At 36.8% G+C, this 22,813-nt stretch overlaps 1 protein-coding gene across 15 annotated transcripts in view; it reads right to left on the bottom strand.

Moving 5' to 3' along the window:
* The window catches only part of MBD5 (methyl-CpG binding domain protein 5), a 509,020-nt gene that overhangs the window by 345,620 nt on the left and 140,587 nt on the right, over nucleotides 1-22,813 (bottom strand). For 2 of the 15 annotated variants that reach the window (XM_077956508.1, XM_077956505.1), the window contains exon 1: nucleotides 7,940-8,078. The gene's annotated coding sequence lies outside the window, so the exon portion shown is untranslated. 15 annotated transcript variants of the gene reach the window in all.

Raw genomic sequence — 22,813 nt, 5'->3', positions numbered from 1 at the left:
CACAGGAAGGGGAACATCACACACTGCGGACTATTGTGGGGAGGGGGAGAGGGGAGGGATAGCATTAGGAGACATACCTAATGTAAATGACAAGTTAATGGGTGCAGCACACCAATATGGCACATGAATACATATGTAACAAACCTGCATGTTGTGCACATGTACCCTAGAACTTAAAGTATATATATATACTTAAAGTGTGTATATATATATATAGGCTTAAAGTATATATTTAAACTTAAAGTATATATTTAAACTTAAAGTGTGTGTTTGTGTGTGTGTGTATATATATATAGAGAGAGAGAGAGAGAGGCTTAAGCAATATGGTAAAATATAGGCATTAGTTTTACCAGTCAGCAGTCCATTACCTAACATATTTAACTAACCCCAAAGCGAAAACAAACATAATAAATTGGTGGTGGGCCACCATTACAAACAAAATAAAGCAAGCAAACAAACAAATCACCAGATAAAAAACAGCAAAAGATTTGGGATTTGGCTCAACAAAAAAATGACGTTCTTGTTGGTGATAAAATAGAAAATGGGTCCCTGACTCTGGAGTGGGAAGAGGATGGAGGGATGTGCTGTTGTCTTTATCAACAAAAATTAGGAGATCCTAAAGGACGTTCACATATTTTCTAGTATTTTAATGGTACAATGATAACATTTTTGGGCATTGGACATGTAACACACTACCATTCCAAGAAAAACACTATTATAAAGATACATTTCATTAAGCTATCATAAATCGTCTTCAATGCTTAAAAAAAATCTAGAATGTAGACCACAATCCTTTATTTATATGGTAGTAGCAAAGAAATGAATAGGTCTAACAGTGACTCCAGTATGTTCAACAGAACAAACCACTAGGGTGTTGTAGGAGCTAAAGCAGAAAATATTGAATCAGAGCTTAAAATCTACTTAGAAGACATTCTCTGTATAAAAACAAAAGGAAATCTTATAGGTTTAAACAATAAAATATGGTAGACTCATGAATCAGTATTTGATAATTAAGACTAATTTGAGGGGAATGAATTAGAGGGCAGATATATTTGAATTAATTGATAGAAAAAATTTTTAAATAAATACCATTTAATGGACATAAAGACTAAAAATTCTTTTCCTGTAGATATGTTTTAAAGGAGTAGCGTCAAAACGCAGCTATAGATGATTAAAATTAGCAAATAAATTGCTTATATGCAAAGATCAAATTTGTTATAAGACTTTATATAAACAATCTCTGTCCAGTATTTATGACATTGAGAATGTAAAGCATAATCTTTTAGATGATGCGTACTTCAGCCTATGTGACTTTAAAAATTATCAAAAAAACAGAAACAAAACCCCCAAATAAAGAATCCTCATTAATAAATCCTCAAGCGAAAACACTTCAGGCAGCATAATTGACAAAAGAAAAAAAATGCAATAAGTAGCTACATCTTAGGAATAAATTAAGAAGTTATAAAATAAAGAAATGCAGAAGAAAACAAAGCAAAACGAAAATTTCTGACATAACTAAAACAAATTCCAATAGGCACAAATAATTCCAAAAATTTCCAGTAGGCACACACACACATAAAAACATAGCAGGGAGAGGTGTCAGAACTCTGTGCAAGGAGGTGGAGAAGTACCCTCATGTGAAAATACTTAAAAATTAAATGAGAGGCAGAGAAAATGCAAATATACAGAAGAACAGGAGTATCATATCATACGCAGTGATGTAGGAAAACTAGGTAAGTTAATGTGACTACAGCATCAAAACAGCCAGCACTGGGGAGAAACACTAGGCTCTGAGTTTCTGTAGATTTTTGGTGCAGGCACTCATAACAGTAAAAGAAACCATTTTATGTAAGGAATTCTGTAAGCCAGCAGTAATGCCTGATTTTTATCATGTCTAGAAACAGGTATCTTTTACCAGAAGAGAATAATATTTCAAATCTTACCCAGAGCAGCACAATATTATGCCAATCTGACAAATAATGAAGAGTTTAGACAGGGAAAATAACACACTGACATGAAAATAAAACCCTTATAAGCAAAAAAAGATTTCTGGATTATACAAATTATGTACAGGAGTAAACAAAGATGGGGCCATTATTGACTTGGTGATAATTCACAAATCAAAAAATAAAATCTGAATATGAGCAAGTGCAACCATAAAGAACTTCTAAGTCATTCTTGTTTATCAGATTTTTTTTTTTTTTTACATTTAGAGAATTGTCCTGTCAAGTTTTTTAAGATACACAAAAAAATAAATGGAACATAATTTTAGATTTCATAGGTGACAATTCAAAAGCCATAAAATAAAATGTGAAGTATGTTAAGTATTTCCAGAAACTTGCTGAATCTTCTCTGTTTATAATGAACTGAAATGACGATGCAGAAAAATAACTATTCAAACGTTTAAACCAAAATATTATCAGCCATTTTGCTCCATATGAGTGATTTAAGGCTTAATACTGCCTCTCACACATAGCCTCAAATGCTACTTAGAACTAATCAAATATTAAATGTTCCCTATATTGCTGGCCTTTATAATGCTATGATTTTCTTGTGATTTTATGGCACTAAGAATACAGCTGTAGATATTGTTGCAGATATAGATATAGATATTTATAATAAAATATGTCCTATATAAAAATATGTTACATAGAATCTTAAATTGGCACAGAAGACTGCAAATCAATACACGTAAATTAATCTTAGTATGATTTTCAGGAAAAATAAAATATAAAATATATAAAAACATCTATTCATTGGCTAGTTGCAACAGAGAACAACTAACCATTAGTAACTGAAACAAAAATTAAGCATTCACTTCATAAATGGAGATAATAAAAAGATTACCTCAAAAGTACTCAATATTTTTGGCAATATATGCTTCTAAATTGGGTTGAATTGGTGAAATTGTCCTTTTTATTGGTAAAAATGTCGAATATTGGTAATTTCATATGGTTCAGGCTAAAAGCATTAGAATGAAATGAATGACATTCTATGTAATATTACAATATAAATGAAGAAAATATATTCACTGTCTAACATCTGTAATTCAAATAAATTTTCTACCACATAAAAAAGATAAAAGAGGAACAAATATAATCAGTGATTTGTGTTGCTTCCAAATTACAAAATAAAGAGATTGGATCTTTTAGCAAATTTGAGCAGATAGTATGTAGATTGTTAGGTAACAATGTTTTATTCTTCTTTGATGATAAAGAATATGTAACAAGAGGAAAGTTATAAATGAGACAAATTCACATTTGGAAAACAAGTAAACAATAAAGTCCTTTATGATATTTATAATAGATTAAGAAATATTTTGGACAGAGTACATTAATATGTAAGCTTCTTCCTCTAAATTACTGCAAGTTCATAATGGTTTTAAAAAATGGCTGAAAATAATAAAGGCAAGAAGGCCCTCACCAGATGTTGGCTGCTCAGTCTTAGACTTCCTAGCCTTCAGAACTGTAAGAAATATTTATCTTTTCTTATCAATTACCCAGTCTCAGGTATTCTTGCTATGGCAACAGGAAATGAAACAACCAGTGATTAATCAATCAATGTAAGTGAAACAGGACCAAATATTTATGTACTTAGGGTTTAGCAAGAATTACAAGGAAGAAATTCTCAATTATGCCTGGTCCTAAAAACATCTTGTAGAAATAACATGAAAACAAAAATTAATGTGGTCTTTAAATTTTTTCTTATACTTAATAATAACACTAGTTATATCAAAATTTTGATAAGGCTAATGTTTGGTCAGAAAGAACAGTGTGGCTGTACTAGTTGTTAAAATAATAAATAATATAATACTTAAATATCGGTTGGAAAATGGCCACTGCTCCAAGCTCTCCAAATATCCCCTTCTCTATGGACCCTACCCCCACCAACACACCTCCATATTCCCTAAGGTTAACGCCTGGTACAGCAGGGATCCTCTAGTATTCTGGCATCCACTGTGATGCCAGAATGGTTGGTGCCTGTAGCATAACAGTTGTTACATGTATCAAACCTCTCTCCTGTTAATAACAGAAGACAGTAGCAGAAGCTTTGAGCTTGGAGTTAAAGAGACTACATTACAACAGGGCTACTATCTGAGTAAATCCCTGGACCCTTGTAAAATTTCAGCTTCCTCCTTTTAAACGAAGTTCTGACACCTAGTAGGACTGTTTGTGGATTACATGCAATGACATAAAAGTGCTGATTTGCACACAGAAGGCATACCATTCACTTTTCCTTTGCCTTACTAGAAAAATAGTAAACACTACATGAAAAAATTAGTAAAAAATGTAGTATTTTACAAACGAGTTGTGTTTCAAACACTCATTTTTGAAGTCAGTAGTCTGGTAATTAGAATGCATTTTCCCCATACTAATCATTATATAAAAGTGGTTATATATGTCAACCACTTTTTATCTCAACTCAACTTTATAAATTCTAATTTCACCCATAATACATTGTTTCTACATGAAAAAAATTGAACATTTATTGAACATTCATACACATCAAGCACTATTCTAAATATTGTACACTTAAGTTATTTAATTCTCGGCCGGGCATATATTGTACACTTAAGTTATTTAATTCTCGGCCGGGTATGGTGGCTCACGCCTGTAATCCCAGCACTTTAGGAGGCTGAGGCAGACGGATCACCTGAGCTGGGGAGTTCCAGACAAGCCCGACTAACATGGAGAAACACCGTTTCTACTAAAAATACAAAATTAGCCAGGCGTGGCGGCACATGCCCGTAATCCCAGCTACTTGCTAGGCTGAGGTAGGAGAATCACTTGAACCCGGAAAGCGGAGGTTGCAGTGAGCCAAGATCACACCATTGAACTCCAGCCTGGGCAACAAGAGCGAAACTCCGTCTTGGGGGAAAAAAAAAAGTTATTTAATTCTCAAAGCAACTTTATGGATAGTATGCTCTGATCATCCCCAAATTAACAGATGGAAATCAAAGCTAAGAGAAGAAGTAAAGTGCTTTGGGTCACTTAGCAAGAAAGTGTCAGAGCCAGGATTGGACCCAGGAATGGGCCTAAGGTCCATGCTTAGGCTCTAAGACCTATGATCCTATTCATTATACTGCAATGTCTGTGGAGTTATTTGAAGTATAAAAGAACATTTTTAAAAAATCAAAACATTTAGAAAAAATACGTGGCAGTTTCTCAACTTGTGATATAAACAAAACTGGTCAAATTAAGCAAAAGAACAAGAAAAGTATACTGAATTATCTTAACATGCTGGTGGTTTGAGGAAAAGCAGGCCAAGACAGATAAGATGGGTGGAGATATAAAGTGGATTGTCTTAATACTTTCATTTGAGTATTTTATTACATCTTACTTTTAGTATCAAGGTGGCTGTTAAATATTTTATTAGTTTATTTGCTACATTAAGTTCTCTGAATAATAGTTTTTAGTGTCTTAGGATCTTATTTCTTTACCATCTTTTATTGTTTTCAGTTCTTTGGCATTTTTAGGTGCCCCTAAACATTTACATTTGAGCATTTTAGAGGTATTAAGGTTCATTTTAGTTTAGACTATAGATCTATATAAACTTTTTGTTAGAATTATATTCTTTTTTGTTTGTTAGAATGTATTTTTCATTACTTCTATCAGTGTTAAGACTTTATTACTTATATTGATTTTACTAAAAATTAGGTTTAGAATGCTAATAAAAGAGTGACCATGTAACACCCTTTTACTCACACACTATTGCTAATTTTTATTAGTATTTGATAGCCAGCAATTTTAACAATGTTGTGTCACAAAAAAATGAAAAGAGATCTGTCATCCTAAATATTTTACATCTCAAATAAATTCAAACAGATCACCCTTATAGCAATTTAGAAAAATTGTCAATTTTTTTCTAAACAATTTATCGTAACAGTGTAAAATAAATTAACATCAGTCTAAATGTGAATGATTCTAATTGTTGGGTTAATTAGGTAGTTGTCTTAGTTGGAGTTCCTCCAGAAGCTGACTCTGAGACAAGGAATGAGTGAAGATAAGTTATTTGGGAGGGTCTCAGTAAACGGACAGGGGAGTGGGGAACATGATAACAGATGGGAAGGCAGCTAATATATTAAGATAGCAATCACAGGGGCCAACTGAAGCTTAATCCTGTAGAGGAAACTCTGACAAATAGTATAGGCACATTCCTTAGAATTGATTAAGTAAGGGCCAAAGAAGTTAGTGTGTTTGTATGCTGAAACCTGCCAATCACTGCTTAAGGTCTTCCCCTAGTGGCTTCTAGAAGCTCAAAGGCTTACAGGAGCTGGCCTTTGGAAGGCAGATGTGCACAAAATGGCAAGGGATTTCAAACCATATGAGCAGACCACTCACATCACTTATTACATTAGCAAAACCATTAGGCATCCATAATTACCACAGTGATAGTTCCGACAAAGTAAATTTAGCCCTAAATGATGGTGAAATTTTGGCAAACTAGCTGAAAATACACTAACAATAGCAAAGTATTGTTACAGTAATGTAGTTTGTAACTTCTCAATTCAAAATGGTAACAAAATAAGAGCCTGGTATCAGGATACTAGAAAACACAGAAAAATTCAAAGAATAATAATATCAGTCTATGCTCTAACTCATTCAAGAAATACTCCTTACAGTTCCTGGTATGATCCAAATTATAGGAAGAACAAACATCCACCAGAACAAGAGTCAAGGATGTGAAACATTGTCCCAAATAATCAGCCTGTCTGTTCCCCTAGTAAACGGCTATACTCCTACTGCAACGTGAAGGAAGATACTATTAAGAAAAAAAACAAGTATGGATTAAAGTCATTTGTAGGATCCACAAATACTTTCTTTGTGTGGATAATACTTCCTCAATCTAAGTAAGATTCTTCTTACTAAGCTTTAAATTTTTCCTTAGCTTTAAAGTCTTTCTCGGTCCCCATTAACAGTCCTCTGCCTTGAATCTTAGGGCCTCCTTCTTTTGAATTGTTCAACATCATTTGTGTTCCTTTGGGTCAGGTAATAGATGCTGACCAGGAGGGCTCAGGTCCAGATCCCAGCATCTCCATAAAGCCAGAGCTTCTTTGGTCAATGAGATGCTAAGTCCAGTGGGTTATTTCTGGATCTTCACTTTGCTCAATGTCCCACTCTGGATTAGAGCTCACAGCTGAATGGATGGCTAAAACAGACTGGATGGTTAACCCAAAGATAGGGGTGTTTGTGGTCACATACTGCCCACCGATGTGGGTTTATTAAAGAGTAGTAATTTCTTGAAAGCTAAATGCATCAGTGAAAAAGTTAAGTGTATGTAAACTATATATTGGTACCAGGACTAATATTTGTAGCTGTGAAACTGACTCATGGTTGTGATTACTTTTTGCAGAGAGTACAGAGAAGAAAAGGTGAAAAGCAATATGTGCAAGAAAATGGAGAAATGACATTTCTCCTTAAACTATGTTATGCTATAAAATCATATTATTTGGGTCAATTATGCATACATTTGCTTCCTCTGAGTTATATTTTCACAGCATAGTCGTCAGGCATTGGTCTATTGCTACTGCAGAGTAGTGCCCCAGAATTTGTCAGGGTGCCTATGTCATTATTCTGTAGGTTTCTGTGATTGCCAGAGTTACTTTTAAAGTGTGGGAGTGGGTTTTTGGGGAGAAGTGAGGTGGTGAAGAGAGAGAGGTAGCAGGAACTGAGAAGGAAAGGAGATTTACCTTAAAAAAAAAAAAAAGATATTTTCTTTCTAAAAATGAAAAAACCTGGACAAGAAATACAATGTATTAAGCAGTAACCATTTAGGAAAAAAGAATAAAGTGGAATTTTTGTATACTGTAAAAGAGTTGTTTGCAATATAAAATTATATACTATAAATAACTCCCAAGAAAAGCAACATTTTATGTAGTATATGACTAAATTCTTATCTAAAGTTTTAATAGAAACAGAAATGTATATCTGAAACGAACCTTAGCAGTCCCTGAGAGTTTGCCTTCCTTTTCCAGATAAAGGGAACACACAGCAAAAAGGTTGATTTGCTGAAGGTCATAGTCAGTGACAGAAGAAGGGCTAGCATCCAGCTCTCCCCATTTCTTTCAAATGTCCTTTACACAAACAAATAAAAAATATTACTAATGTAGTTCTTTTTTTTTTATATTTTGCAATTTGAAGAGCTTTTCATTTAAGCTCCACAACATAATACCTTCAACATAAATAATACCTCAAGAAGTATTATTAGCATTGTACCACCTCCCAACACGAACATATTTCGAATCTGTGTATCTCTACTTTTAATTCATTTTCTTACTAAGAGAATACTTGAGAAAAGATATTGATATGTGGCTATATATTAAGAACTAGGCCTTGACTGTATTCTTAGCAATTCCATTAATACAAAATATATCTGAATTACTCTATTTATACTCTAAATTATTCTATTAAATTTATAGCAAGTCATCAGTCTCAAAGATGAAGCCATATGCTAAAAGGCATACCTTCTAAAATAAAGCAAACTGAGGAAAAGGGGAAAAGTGGGTATTCTAACATCTTTAAAAATTATCCCAGCACTTTAACCAAAAGTTTTTCTTTCCCCCTCCACTGTGCCTATTGTTTTTTATTAAGTTTTTAACTCCACTCCAAAACAACATACAAGTGTGAAAAGAATACTCATACGGTTCTTCATTAATCCATAAAAGGTTTTTAAGTAACAATACAATCCTACTTCATTCACAAATCATCTGGAGATAAGAGTTTGTTGGCTTGGATGTGAAACAGGTTAAAGGAAGTTCTAATCTTCAAAAAGCAGGCTTAGAATGAAGGCCAACGTGGAACTGACAAGACTAGTCTACATCCAGCTGAGGGAAAGGTCCATTTGCAATAAAAGATGTAGGAGCAAAGTTATGCTCTCACAAATGCACAACTGTTTAATTATGTTAAGAGTGAAATAGCCTTTGGTGAAAAAAAAAAAAAAAGAAAAGTAATGCTATTTATAGCACAGCTTCTATAAGAAAATGTGCTTTATGTTCCTTCTTTGAAGGCTAGAAAAACACCTTTCTCTGGTAGTGGATGCTGTCTACTGGCAAAGAGGCAATATGGAGGCTCATAGAGTAATACTTCCTCTCCAGGAGAAGGTCCCCAGATACAGCACAAATGCAGCATTTATCAGGTCTTAATGAATCAGATTCTCTGAATTTAAAGTGCCCTGACTCATATTCCTAATGAACAGAACAAACCATTAACAACTTAGCCATAGGAATGGCAGATTTTGAAGGGATAAAAATGAAAATACTTTTTCCCAAACTGTGAAAATCTGATCCAGATCTAACTAATATTTACTACGAAGTTTCTGGTTTATGCCATATACCTTTTCAAATACAATGTTCTTTAAGTACCTTAGGGTACTTAAAGTATCTTAGAGTACAGGTGTTAGCCTCATTTACCAGATGAGAAAACTGAGATTAAGAAGTAAAATCTCTGGTGGAAAATGGCAGAGTTGGAACCAGAACTTAGGTCTAGTATTCTATGTCATCTTTTCATGCTGTTTTATGCTTCCTCTGAAAATAGCTTATGGTTGTGCCGAAACTATTATTTATCACATTTTAAAAATATTTATTTGTCTCTGTTTTATTCCAAAGTGATCAAGGTAGCTTATAAAATGCCAGCACCACATATTAAAATGAAAATAAGGCCAGGTGCAGTGGCTCACACCTGTAATCCCAGCACTTTGGGAGGCTGAGGTGGGTGAATCGCCTGAGCTCAGGAATTCAAGACCAGCCTGGGAATCATGGTGAAATCCTGTCTCTACAAAGAAAATACAGAAAAAAATTAGCCAGGTGCAGTGGCATACACTTGTGCTCCCAGCTACTTGGGAAGCTGAGGCAAGATGGTAGCTTGAGCCTGGGAGGCAGAGGTTGCAGTGAGCCAAGACAGCACCACTGAACTCCAGCCTGGGTAACAAAGTGAAACCCTGCAGGTGGGAAGGGGAGGGGAAGAAAACGAAAAAGTAAGTGAGAAAAGTAATTCAAAGGAAAATTATGAGTGGCAAAAGTTTAAGATTAAGAATGAACAGTAGGACATGAATGTTTAAAATATATTATTGATGATGGATAATACACTAACATTTAATATATAAGACCTGCTTTATCAAGGTAGAGCTTTGTTCATTACCAAAACAGAAACTGCATGAGAGGCCCAGGGATGTTATAAGGCATGAATTGCCTCTGGAATTTTCTTCCCCATGGTCTCCTCTCATTTCCAGTGGTGTAGTTCTCAACAATGATCTGAAATCAATCAATGCCTCCTTCTCCCCAGATGCCCCGGATGGTGTGATCTTTGGGAACATTTCCCCAGAAATCTAGATCCATTTACTACATAGTTTTGTAAGTAAAAATGTATTCACAATTCCAAAACAGAAAATTTCAAAAGAAAAATAATATATCTGTAATTTGGGGCTTGGGGTTTTTAGTTATTTCCTATTTAATGGAGTAATACAGAAAGTCTATGGGAGTACTACTGCAATGACGAAGAGACCTACACAGATGTTTCCAGTTCCTAACATATTTCTGTCCAGAGAGATTTTAATTCAAATCAGAGGAAACTCGCTTCAACAAGTTATACTAATACCCAATTTTGGTCATATTGTATATGGAAAATGAAAAGAAAAAATCATAAAAAACTCAAACTTCTAAGGATTAAAAGCCCTTTCCAAAATAACACCTTGTAAAACCCATTTGAACACATATTTTCAATTAAATATTTATTAATTAGAATTCAAGCCACAATTTCCTCCTGGAAAAAAGCAAAGTGTATCTATTTAACATAATATAAAGATAGTATGCAGTATAACAAGATTTACTACTAGCCTGGCTTTTATCCCATAAATGCTTTTGGGCCTTGTGACAACAAATTCCTCACTGTTGTGAAAAACTGACACACCCCTCAACTGGGCTAAAGGGTAAAATGTCCAGTGTGTCTGTCAATACTTAAATTCATGGGTCTCTTCAATGACAGACGTGGTGGAAAACACATAAAGGGAATGAAGTTTAAATCCACACTGGCTCAGTCCCATCTGCATGGCATGTTCTTGATCAGCACACACTTTGGTTTTCTCAGTAGGTGTGGTACTTTGTAGTTTACTGAAAACCTGACATTCCAGGTCCTCTACCTTAAGCCAGTCACTGTAACCTCTTATGAGGGGACAAAATTACAATGACATACATTTTAAATTCTCCTCTCTGATTACCTGCTTAACTATCTTCCTTCCTTTCTTCCTCTCTTTTATGCTTCAAATATAGAGATTCTATATGGTATTGCTTACTTCTCCATTACTTCTCCAAACGGGTTATAGTAAATAAATATCATCAGTTTAACAATGATATTTAAATACCATGACTAAAATATATCTCTGAACAAATAACAAAAGCTCACTTACCAAACATCTTTTCTGTTTTGTTAATAAACCTGGCTCTCTAAGCTACAAATAATTTATTAACTCCATTGTATATGTTTCCATATATTACATATAATTGGATTTATGTTTCCAATTTAGACTTCCATATTGTTAGCATTATATATACATCACAGCTCCTCTATAAAACTAATAATACAGAAGATAACTGAGTCTTTTCTCATAATTCAATATAACAATATTTTGAACTCCTACTACGTGCAAAACAAGTTTTAGGTACTTGGATGTTTTAAGAACACAGAGTTGAGGATATCAAATACACACAAATCACTATAAAAGTAGAGGTACAAATAAAATGCCATGCAAGCTAAAAAGAGGGAAGGATTATTAATTCCTTTGTAATTCTTAAAGAACTGATATAAAGCAAATTAAAATTTGGTGGACTAAGATTTAAAATCTAATACTAAGGAGCTTAGATGCAAGTTCATCCCTAATTATAATTTTCAATGAAAAAACATATAAATCTCTTCTGCTTATCCTTCTCCTATAGTACATCCTATCCCTTGAAATGATGCTGCTCAACAGTTTCCCATGATATTTCACATGACCACTGAAAATGCCATCACCTCTAGGAAGCTTTCTCACCTGATTCCAAAAGCTATGATTGTTCTCTATAGCATGTAATGGCCACACTACTCATTATTTATTGTAATGTCCGGATACATTTCCACATTTTCATAACTCCCTTATATACCACACCAAAACAATCTGTGAAGCATCCTTTTTTTTTCTTTTTTTTGAGATGGAGTCTTGCTCTGTCATCCAGGCTGGAGTGCAGTGGCACGATCTCGACTCACTGCAACCTCCACCTCCTGGGTGCAAGCGATTCTCCTGCCTCAGCCTCCCAAGTAGCTGGGAATTACAGGCACCCGCCACCATGCCTGGCTAATTTTTATATTTTTAGTAGAGACGGGGTTTCACCATGCTGCCCAGGCTAGTCTTGGACTCTTGACCTCGTGATCCGCCGGCCTCAGCCTCCCAAAGTGCTGGGATTACAGGCGTGAGCCACCGTGCCCGGCCTCTGTGGAGCAACTTAACACTGATTTCCATAGTTGGGTTTGGGTTCTGTATGTCCAGAAAACTCCTGATGTGCAGCCAGGGTTGAGAGCCAGTATGTATCACACACTTTCAGAACACAGACAAATTTTAAAGAGCACATAGATTTCTTCTTGAGTGCCAATTTTGATTGCTGCCTGAAACACCATGTTAAGAAGGGTACTAAAGCCAGGGCAAGTTCAGACTGCCTGGATCCAAATCTTGGTTTTGGTACTAATTACCTGTCTGACTTTGTACTTCAGCTTCCTTTTATGAAAACAGAGATAATGCTCCTGTTTACTAGAGTTGTTGAGGGGATTAAAAGGGTTAGTACCTGCACAAGGAAAGCTTAACTAAATATTAGCAATTGTCATGGAAGAGGCATTATGAGTTTTGAGTTATTTGCCAATTCAGACCTGAGAAACACTCTTGGGGGTTGAGTCTTAATGAGTATAATGCTGTACCTATGAGAAAAAGCATTACATATATATACTTCTAATTGAGAAATATAGTTAGGGTAGGGTGTGGTGACTCACGCCTGTAAACTCAGCACTTTGGGAGTCCAAGGTGGGTGGATTGCTTGAGCTCAGGAGCTCAAGACCAGGCTGGGAAACATGGTGAAACCCTATCTCTACAAAAATTACAAAAAAATTAGCCGGCCATGGTGGGACATGCCTGTAGTCGCAGCTACTTGGGAGGCTGAGGCTGGAGGATCGCTTGAGCCTGGGAGGTAGAGGTTGCAGTGAGCCAACTGCACCACTGCACTCCAGCCTGGGAGACAGAAAGAAACCCTATCTCAAAACAATAATAACAACAACAACAAAACAGAAATATAGTTAGAAGACAACTTATCTGCAAACTGAGGGCTGTTTGTATTTGAGGCTTTGTGTTGTGATGTCCAGTGTGGCATAGAGGAATAACAGCTGTGTGGTATATGAGAACAAGCATAGATTTGGAAACAGAATACTAGTGTTTCAGTCTCGATTAACTACCTGTGTAACCCAGAGAAAGTAAATGGCCCTTTTTGTTTCTCCATCTGTAAAGTAGGTAAAAAAGCAGTTTTTTACTTTACGATGTTTTTATAAAGATTACAGGAAATGATGGGGCCGGGCGTGGTGGCTCATGCCCGTAATCCCAGCACTTTGGGAGGCCAAGGCGGGCAGATCACGAGGTAAGGATATCGAGACCATCCTGGATAGCGCAGTGAAACCCTGTCTCTACCAAAATTACAAAAAAACTACAAAAATACAAAAAAAAATTAGCTCAGTGTGGTGGCGGGCGCCTGTAGTCCCAGCTACTCGGGAGGCTGAGGCAGGAGAATAGTATGAACCCGGGAGGCGGAACTTGCAGTGAACTGAGATGGTGCCACTGCACTCCAGCCTGGGCGACAGAGTGAGACTCCATCTCAAAAATAAATAAATAAAAATAAATAAAATAAATAAAATTTAAAAAAGATTACAGGAAATAATGGATGTGAACATATCTAGTATATGGTCAGACACATGGTAAATATTCAATAACTTTGATGCTCTAAGCTAGTCCTCCAAATCATACTTAACCAATTTATAGTTAAATGACAGTATAAACAGCCAAGTATAACCTCCCAAGTTGGTATACTAGTAACATTTTCTCTTGTCTTGGCTCTTCGTACCATGAAGGTTTAAGCTCTGGGTATAATGAGCAGACCACTGACAAAATCAGAGTCCCAAATGGCCAAAAAACAGCAAGAGACTAAAGAAAAACCTGCCATTTAAACCCCTGAGACAAGGGCTTCATGTGCTTAAAGGAGTTCAAGTAACACTTATAATTTTCTTTAGGTCTTTTGCTGTGTATGCTTGTTTTGCATAACTCTTTAATTGTATAATTTTATATTCAACATTTTTCATGACATTTTCTCTTGAGCACTTCCCCATATCATTAAAAATCCCTTAAAATATTATTTTCAATGGTTGCACAGTATTCTAGCATATGATGGATCATATACAATCACTATTCTATTAAACATTTATTTTATTTTTAAATTTTTACTATTGTAAATAATGCTGAAATTAACACTCTAATTAATGTTAGTGTATTATTTCATTAGGATAATTATTAAAGAAGAATGAGGTGAAATTCACATAATGTAAAATTAACCATTTTAAAGTGCACAATTCAATGACATTTAATACATTCGCAATATTGTGTAACCACCACCTCTATCTAGTTCTAAAACATTTCCATTGTGATGAATATTTTTGAGATATTAATGCATATGAACATTTTAAATATTTTCAACATATACTGTTAAACTGTCTTCTGGAATAAAAAAGTTAAACCAATTTACACTTTCACCAGTGGCATCTGAGAGAGTCCATTTCACAGCACACTTACTCCTATGTGTACTTCTATGTGTATTATTAGTATCAAAGAAATAAAAAAACTTTGATAGTGAGAAAGGTTTAATAAATCCTACTTCTTCAATTTCAGTGATTACTAGTAAGGCTATATCTTTTAAAAATATTTACTTGCTATCTAAGTTTCTTCTTTTCGGAACTGCCACCAGTGATGAGATAATTCTGAGATGTTATCTGTGAGGCATTTGTAGTAGTGTTTATGGTGGATGCTTTGCAGGCTGCTATGTAAGGAATACCTGAGCTTGGGCTGGATAAGAGATACTGCTCAAGGTCTCTGAAGTGCCTAGAAGGTAGTTTCATGCTTTTAGGACTTAAGTACTCATTTTGGAGAAGACAACCTATTGTCTATGATAAAATACTATGCTTTTAAAAAAACAATAACCAGAAATCGAAATTTTAACGCATTATTATAGTAAAACACATGGACACAGAGAGGGGAACATCACACACCAGGCCCTGTCAGGGGTTGGGGAATAGGGGAGGGATAGCCTTAGGAGAAATACCTAATGTAGATGATGGGTTGATGGGTACACCAAACCACCATGACACGTGTATACCTATGTAACAAACCTGCACATTCTGCACATGTATCCCAGAACTTAAAGTATAATAAGAAGAAAAAAATAAAGTAAAACAAAAATGAACAGATGTTTTGATTCAAATAATAACTTACAAAATTATTTAAATATTTAATGGTGACCATATCGCTATGTGACTGAAAGTAAAGAATTTAAAAAAGCATATAAACTATAATAATGTACCAAGTGGGATCGGGACAAGTACTTGTGAAATACCTTTCTACGTGCCAGGAACTGTGCTAGCTGTGGAGGGGGAGCAGTCAACAGGCAGATAAGCTTTCTGTTCTCATGAAAATTATGTTATAATAAGGTTGGCTATCATTCAATAAATAACAAGTGTGACGAGCACTATCACAGTCTTGTGATTTAAATGACCTATAAATTTATGTTCTTTCCTATAAATAATTGTCATTGGTTTTTGGTAAAAATAAACCAAGCCTTCTATTAGAGTAACTAAATTCACTATTTATTAAGTTCAGTTAAGTGAGAGGCACTATGCTAAAATATGCACAAACTAAAAATAAAAATAAAAAAAAAAATCCACAGACCCTCAAAGAGCTCATACTAGTGGAGAAGTTAAACATGTAAACAGGTTTTGCAGATTATGATAACTGCAAGAAAAGATCATACAGAAGTGGTGGTACCACAGAATAGGACATGATTAGCTCTATTTGAATTTTCAGGAAACGATTCTTATAGAAGATGACATCTGAGATTAATTTTGAAGGACAAAAATGAATTCATGAGGTTGGCAAGGACCAAAGAGCGCTCTTAGAATCTGTTGTGGCCTGGAGACTTGAAATGTTTCTTCTGGGGAGTAGTTATAAGCAGTTCTTTGCTGTTAGTGTATAAACAAACGAGTGGCGCCTGTGGGAGCTGATGTTGAAGAGGCAAAAGCCAGATTAAAGCACCTCAGGTGCTATGTTATACAGTTTAAATTTAACCTAAAGCCAGCAGGGAATCATTGGTGGGTTTTAATTCTGGGAGATAAATTATTGTATGATCGTTTAAAATTATCATTTTGGTCAACCAAATCATTTAATCAACCAAAACTTTAAACAGAGCCTAAAGATATCATGTATGATCTGGCTCCTTTGTACCTGTCCGGGCTGATTTTGAGCCACTTTCCCCTATGCTGTATCTGGTAACACTAAACTGTTTTCGGTTCCATTCTCTGGGCATTTGTACAAGTGGTCCCTTTGTTTGGACAGTGTTTCTTCTCTCTCTGAAGGTCTAACTCCCACTTATCTTTCAGATAGCAACAGGAGTATAGCTTACTCTGGAGAGTTTGCACTCATAAATCAGACCTACCAGCCCCCCATGTGCTACTAAGAGTGCTTGTTCTCAAAGTGCTTATTACAATGCTATGTCATTAACAGTCTGTATACACCAGTTATTATGACTTTTCTAAGGGCAATGATCATTTCAAGTTTAATAACCATTCTATCTCCAATACATACCACAGGACCTAGAACACAGAAGGTATTCAATAAATATCTCGTGAATGAGTGTTGAATATAGCATGTAAGCCTGGCAGCAGACCAGCTGGGTGACCACAATGAAAGCCCAAATGAAGGCAAAAGTATCAAGGATGAAGAGCACGGCAGAAGAGTAACATAGGAGTTGGAATCAATAAAATGTGATAGCTTGCAAGATGTAGAGGACAAAGGACAAAGAGAAGAATGATAGAAATTAGTTAATCTCTGAAGGATAGTTCCCAGTTTTTAAGAAAACAGGAATTCAGGACCAAGACAATCATATTTCCTATTACCTGTCTGAGCCTTCTCCTATTGCTCAAGCCAGGCACAATTGGCTACCTCATCATTTTCCCAAAATGCCAGGTACACTCCTGCCTCACACTGTGCAGCTGCTGTTTCCTCATCCTGTAACAGTCTTCCCCCAGATACCCACGTGGCTTGCTCCATCGCCTCCTCAGATCTTTGCTTAAATGGTAATTTTTCAGTGATGACTTCCCTAAACATCCTACTTAGAACTGCAACTTTTATCCTCATCTTGGCTCTCCTTAGCAATCTTCCCTGCTCATTTTTCTCCAAAGAATTTCTCAATATCAGACACGCAACATATTTTAATTATTTGCTTTGCCTCTTTCGCTAGAAATATACCTTTCTGGAAAGGTAAATATTTGTTTGTTTAGGTCACTATTGTACCCTCAGGGCCTATAGAACCTCATAGGCACTCAATAAATATTTATTTAATTAATTAATTATTCAATGAAGAACTGAACAGTGTTGTACACATGGGCATATAGAGATAAAAATAAATGTAGAAGATGATAAGTTCATTTTAAGATATGCTAAATTAGGGGCTGTCTCTGAGACATTAAACTGGTGCTCAAGGGAAATGTTTCAGCTGGTTCTATCAAGCATGTCATATCCATAGACAATGTATAAGGGATCAAGAGAATTTATAAAACCCATAGAAATTGGGAAATACCAAATATTTAAGGAGTAGGCAAAGGAAGAAGAGCAAAAACATCTAAAAAGGAATAGACAAAGGACTTGGGAGAATATTAATGAAGAAAAAGTAATTCCCAGGCCCTAACTCAGATTTATTGAATTAGAACCTCTGAGGTAATAACACTGGCTACATTGTCAAAATCACCTTTTTCAGAACTCTGGAAATTAAAAACTTAAAATAATCCAAAGAATGTTTATTCAAGAGAAGTGGCTGAATTTCCATATGAAGAGCGAATCTCGTGGCATTTTAATTTGCACTAATCCCATCCTCTTCTCCAGCTGTAGACTAGGCCAAAAGCCAAAAGCTTCACTATTATGGTAGCTGTGTAAACTAGCAGCTGAACAGTCACTAAGAGGTTAGAACACTTTTTAAATTCTACATTCTACGGTTTTAAGAGTTCCCAAATGTCCATTCTCATAGAATAGTCACCATTTGACCCATCTCACTAAGCTCCATTTTCAGGACTTGTCTTCACTTCAGCTGACTCAGAACTGCCTCTATGCAACCAGTGCTACCTACAGAATATTTGTCAAAAATAATCAGTGGCAACTGTTTAACAATGCAGGTGTTGGAGATGGCTTTAATAGTTGGAGCTAACAAGAGGCTTACAAAAAAATTAAAGAAAAAAATTGTAGAGAAAAATGTTCACAGGGGTTTTAAAAAAGGTCTAACATATTTCTGGGAATCTATAGAGCAATGCATATTGGTGACTTGTGCATGATCACAAAAGACCTGAGAAAACTCTAAGTTCTCACCTCTGATTGACTTTGAGGCTCTGTGCAAGCAGAAAGTGAAAGCTAAGGCTAAGACAGAGTAGTAGACAGTCTGCTGGAGCATTGAGGTCATCCCCCAACACATACACAGAGGCCCTTCACAAAGGCGGGGAAACTTACTGGCTTAATCTCCCACTAATCATTAAGTGGCCATAAAGATAACAGAGCAGAAATTTTAGTGGCCACACACAACAAAGAATACAGGTTTTAAGGAAAAAATCACTCAAAAAACACATAGCAACAACAACAAAACCAAATAACAAATTAAGGGGGGGAGGTCATCTAATTTTTAGAGTTGACAGTTAACATTTACTTAAAGTGTTCAGTTTTGGGCCAGGAGTGGTGACTCATGTCTGTAATGCCAGCACTTTGAGAGGTTGAGGTGGGGATCACTTGAGTTCAGGAGTTTGAGACCAGCCTGGCCAACATGGTGAAAGCTTGAAACCTCGTCTCTACTAAAAATACAAAAATTAGCAGGGGGTGGTGGTGCATGCTTGTAGTCCCAGCTTCTCGGGAGGCTGAGGCAACAGAATCACTTGAATCTGGGAGGCGGAGGTTGCAGTGAACCAAGATCGTGCCACTGCACTCCAGCCTGGGTGACAATGTGAGACTCTGTCTCAGAAAAAACAAAAACAAAAACGAAAAACAAACAAAAAAAAACATTAAAAATAAATAAATAAAATGTTCAGTTTTGACAACAAATTATATGCAAAAAGGAAAGTGTGGCTTATACACAGGGAAAATAGCAGCTGATTGAAACTGTCCCCACCAAAACCAAAATATTAGATTTATTAGATAAAGGTGTTAAATCACCTATAATACATATGTTCGAAGAACTAAAAGAAACTATGCCTATGAATTAAAGTATACAAATAATGTCTTATCAAATAGAAAATAACAGTAAACAGAAAGAAATTATCTTTCAGAAGAAACAAATAGAAATCCTGGAGTTGAAAAAGGCAATAACAGAAACAAAATATTTACTAGGATGTCTGACCAGCAGCATATTTGAGGTCACAGAACACAGAAGAAAGAATCAGTAAACTTGGTGACAATGAACTAATGACAGATTAATTGAGACTATCTTATATGAGAAACAAAAAGCAAATAAAATTAAAAAATTAAAAGAGCCTCAGATATCTGTGGGACATCATCCAGCTTCCTCACAATGCATAAGGGAGTCCCAGAAGAAGCAACAGAAAGCGGCAGTAATAATAATTTCTTTAAATAGCTAAAAATTTCCCAAATACGGGGGGTGGTTCCAAGATGGCCAAATAGGAACAACTCCAGCCTCCAGCTCCCAGAGTGAGGAACACAGAAGACGGGTGATTTCTGCATTTCCAAGTGAGGTACAGGGTTCATCTCACTGAAGCATGTCGGACAGTGGGTGCAGGACAGTGGGTGCAGCCCAGCGAGTGAGAGCCGAAGCAGGGTGAGGCATCCCCTCACCCAGGAAGGGCAAGGGGGAAGGGAATTTCCTTTCCTAGCCAAGGGAAACCTTGACACAACACCTGGAAAATGGGGTCACTCCCACCCTAATACTGCGCTTTACCAAGGGTCTTAGCACAAGGCACACCAGGAGACTATATCCCACACCTGGCTCAGAGGGTCTGACGCCCACGGAGCCTCCCTTATTGCTAGCAGAGCAGTCTGAGATCTAACTGCAAGGTGGCTGCGAGGTTGGGGGAGGGGCACCCACCATTGCTGAGGCTTGAGTAGGTAAATAAAGCAGGTTGGAAACTTGAACTGGGTGAAGCCCACCGCAACTCAAGGAGGCCTGCCTGCCTCTGTAGACTCTACCTCTGGGGACAGGGCATAGACAAACAAAAGGCAGCTGAAACCTCTCCAGATGTAAATGTCCCTGCCTGACAGCTTTGAAGAGAGTAGTGGTTTTCCCAGCACGGAGTTTGAGATCTGAGAACTGACAGACTGCCTCAAGTGGGTCCCTGACCCCCAAGTAGCCTAACTGGGAGACATACCCCACTAGGGGTAGACTGACACCTCAAACGCCCGGATACCCCTCTGAGACGAAGCTTCCAGAGGAATGATCAGGCAGCAACATTTGCTGTTCAGCAATATTCACTCTTCTGCAGCCTCTGTTGCTGATACCCAGGCAACAGGGTCTGGAGTGGACCTCCAGCAAACTCCAACAGACCTGCAGCTGAGGGTCCTGACTGTTAGAAGGAAAACTAACAAACAGAAAGGACATCCACACCAAAACTCCATCTGTACATCACCATCATCAAAAACCAAAGGTAGATAAAACCACAAAGATGGGGAAAAAACAGAGCAGCAAAGCTAGAAATTCTAAAAATCAGAGCACCTCTCCCCCTCCAAAGGAATGCAGCTCCTCGCCAGCAATAGAACAAAGCTGGATGGAGAATGACTTTGACGAGTTGAGAGAATAAGGCTTCAGATGATCAAACTTCTCCAAGGTAAAGGAGGAAGTTCGAACCCATTGCAAAGAACCTAAAAACCTTGAAAAAAGATTTGATGAATGGCTAACTAAAATAATCAATGTAGAGAAGTCCTTAAATGACCCGATAGAGCTGAAAATCATGGCACGAGAACTACCTGACAAATGCACAAGCTTCAGTAGCCGATTTGATCAACTGGAAGACAGGGTATCAGTGACTGAAGATCGAATCAATGAAATGAAGCGAGAAGAGAAGCTTAGAGAAAAAAGAGTAAAAAGAAACGAACAAAGCCTCCAAGAAATATGGGACTATGTGAAAAGACCAAATCTATATCTCATTGGTGTACCTGAAAGTGATGGGGAGAATGGAACCAAGTTGGAAAACACTCTGCAGGATATTATCCAGGAGAACTTCCCCAACCTAGCAAGGCAGGACAACAGTCAAATTCAGGAAATACAGAGAACGCCACAAAGATACTCCTTGAGAAGACCAACTCCAAGACATATAATTGTCAGAATCACCAAAGTTGAAATGAAGGAAAAAAATGTTAAGGGCAGCCAGAGAGAAAGGTCGGGTTACCCACAAAGGGAAGTCCATCAGACTAACAGCGGATCTGTTGGCAGAAACTCTACAAGCCAGAAGAGAGTGGGGGCCAATATTCAACGTTCTTAAAGAAAAGAATTTTCAGCCCAGAATTCATATCCAGCCAAACTAAGCTTCATAAGTGAAGGAGAAATAAAATCCTTTACAGACAAGCAAATGCTGAGAGATTGTGTCACCCCCAGGCCTGCCCTGCAAGAGCTCCTGGAGGAAGCAGGACATGGAAAGGAACAACTCGTACCAGCCACTGCAAAAACAATGCCAATATGTAAAGACCATCGATGGTAGGAAGATACTGCATCAACTAACGAGCAAAATAACCAGCTAACATCATAATGACGGGTTCAAGTTCATACATAACAATATTAACCTTAAATGTAAATGGGCTAAATGCTTCAATTAAAAGACACAGACTGGAAAACTGGATAAACAGTCAAGAGCCATCAGTTGCTGTAATCAGGAGACCCATCTCATATGTAGAGACACACATAGGCTCAAATAAAGGTATAGAGGAAGATCTACCAAGCAAATGGAAAACAAAAAAAGGCAGGAGTTGCAATCCTAGTCTCTGATAAAACAGACTTTAAACCAACAAAGATCAAAAGAGAAAAAGAGGCCAGGCACGGTGGCTCAAGCCTGCAATCCCAGCACTTTGGGAGGCTGAGGCAGGTGGATCATGAGGTCAGGAGATTGAGGCCATCCTGGCTAACACCCCAAAAAATTAGCCAAGTGTGGTGGTGGGCACCTGTAGTCCCAGCTACTCGGGAGGCTGAAGCAGGAGAATGGTGTGAACCCAGGAGGCGGAGCTTGCAGTGAGCCAAGATCGTGCCACTGCACTCCAGGCTGGGCAACAGAGCAAGACTCCGTCTAAAAAAAAAAAAGAGAGAGACAAAGAAGGCCCTTACATAATGGCAAAGGGATCAATTCAACAAGAACAGCTAACTATCCTAAATATATATGGCACCAATACAGGAACACCGAGATTCATAAAGCAAGTCCTCAGAGACTTACAAAGAGATTTAGACTCCCAGCAATAATACTGGGAGACTTTAACATCCTATTGTCAACATTAGACAGATCAACGAGACAGAAAGTTAACA

The sequence above is a fragment of the Macaca mulatta genome, chromosome 12 (genome assembly GCF_049350105.2).
Source record: "Macaca mulatta isolate MMU2019108-1 chromosome 12, T2T-MMU8v2.0, whole genome shotgun sequence".
In the NCBI taxonomy this organism is placed as follows: domain Eukaryota; kingdom Metazoa; phylum Chordata; class Mammalia; order Primates; family Cercopithecidae; genus Macaca; species Macaca mulatta.
This window is presented reverse-complemented; position numbering and strand designations above follow the sequence as displayed.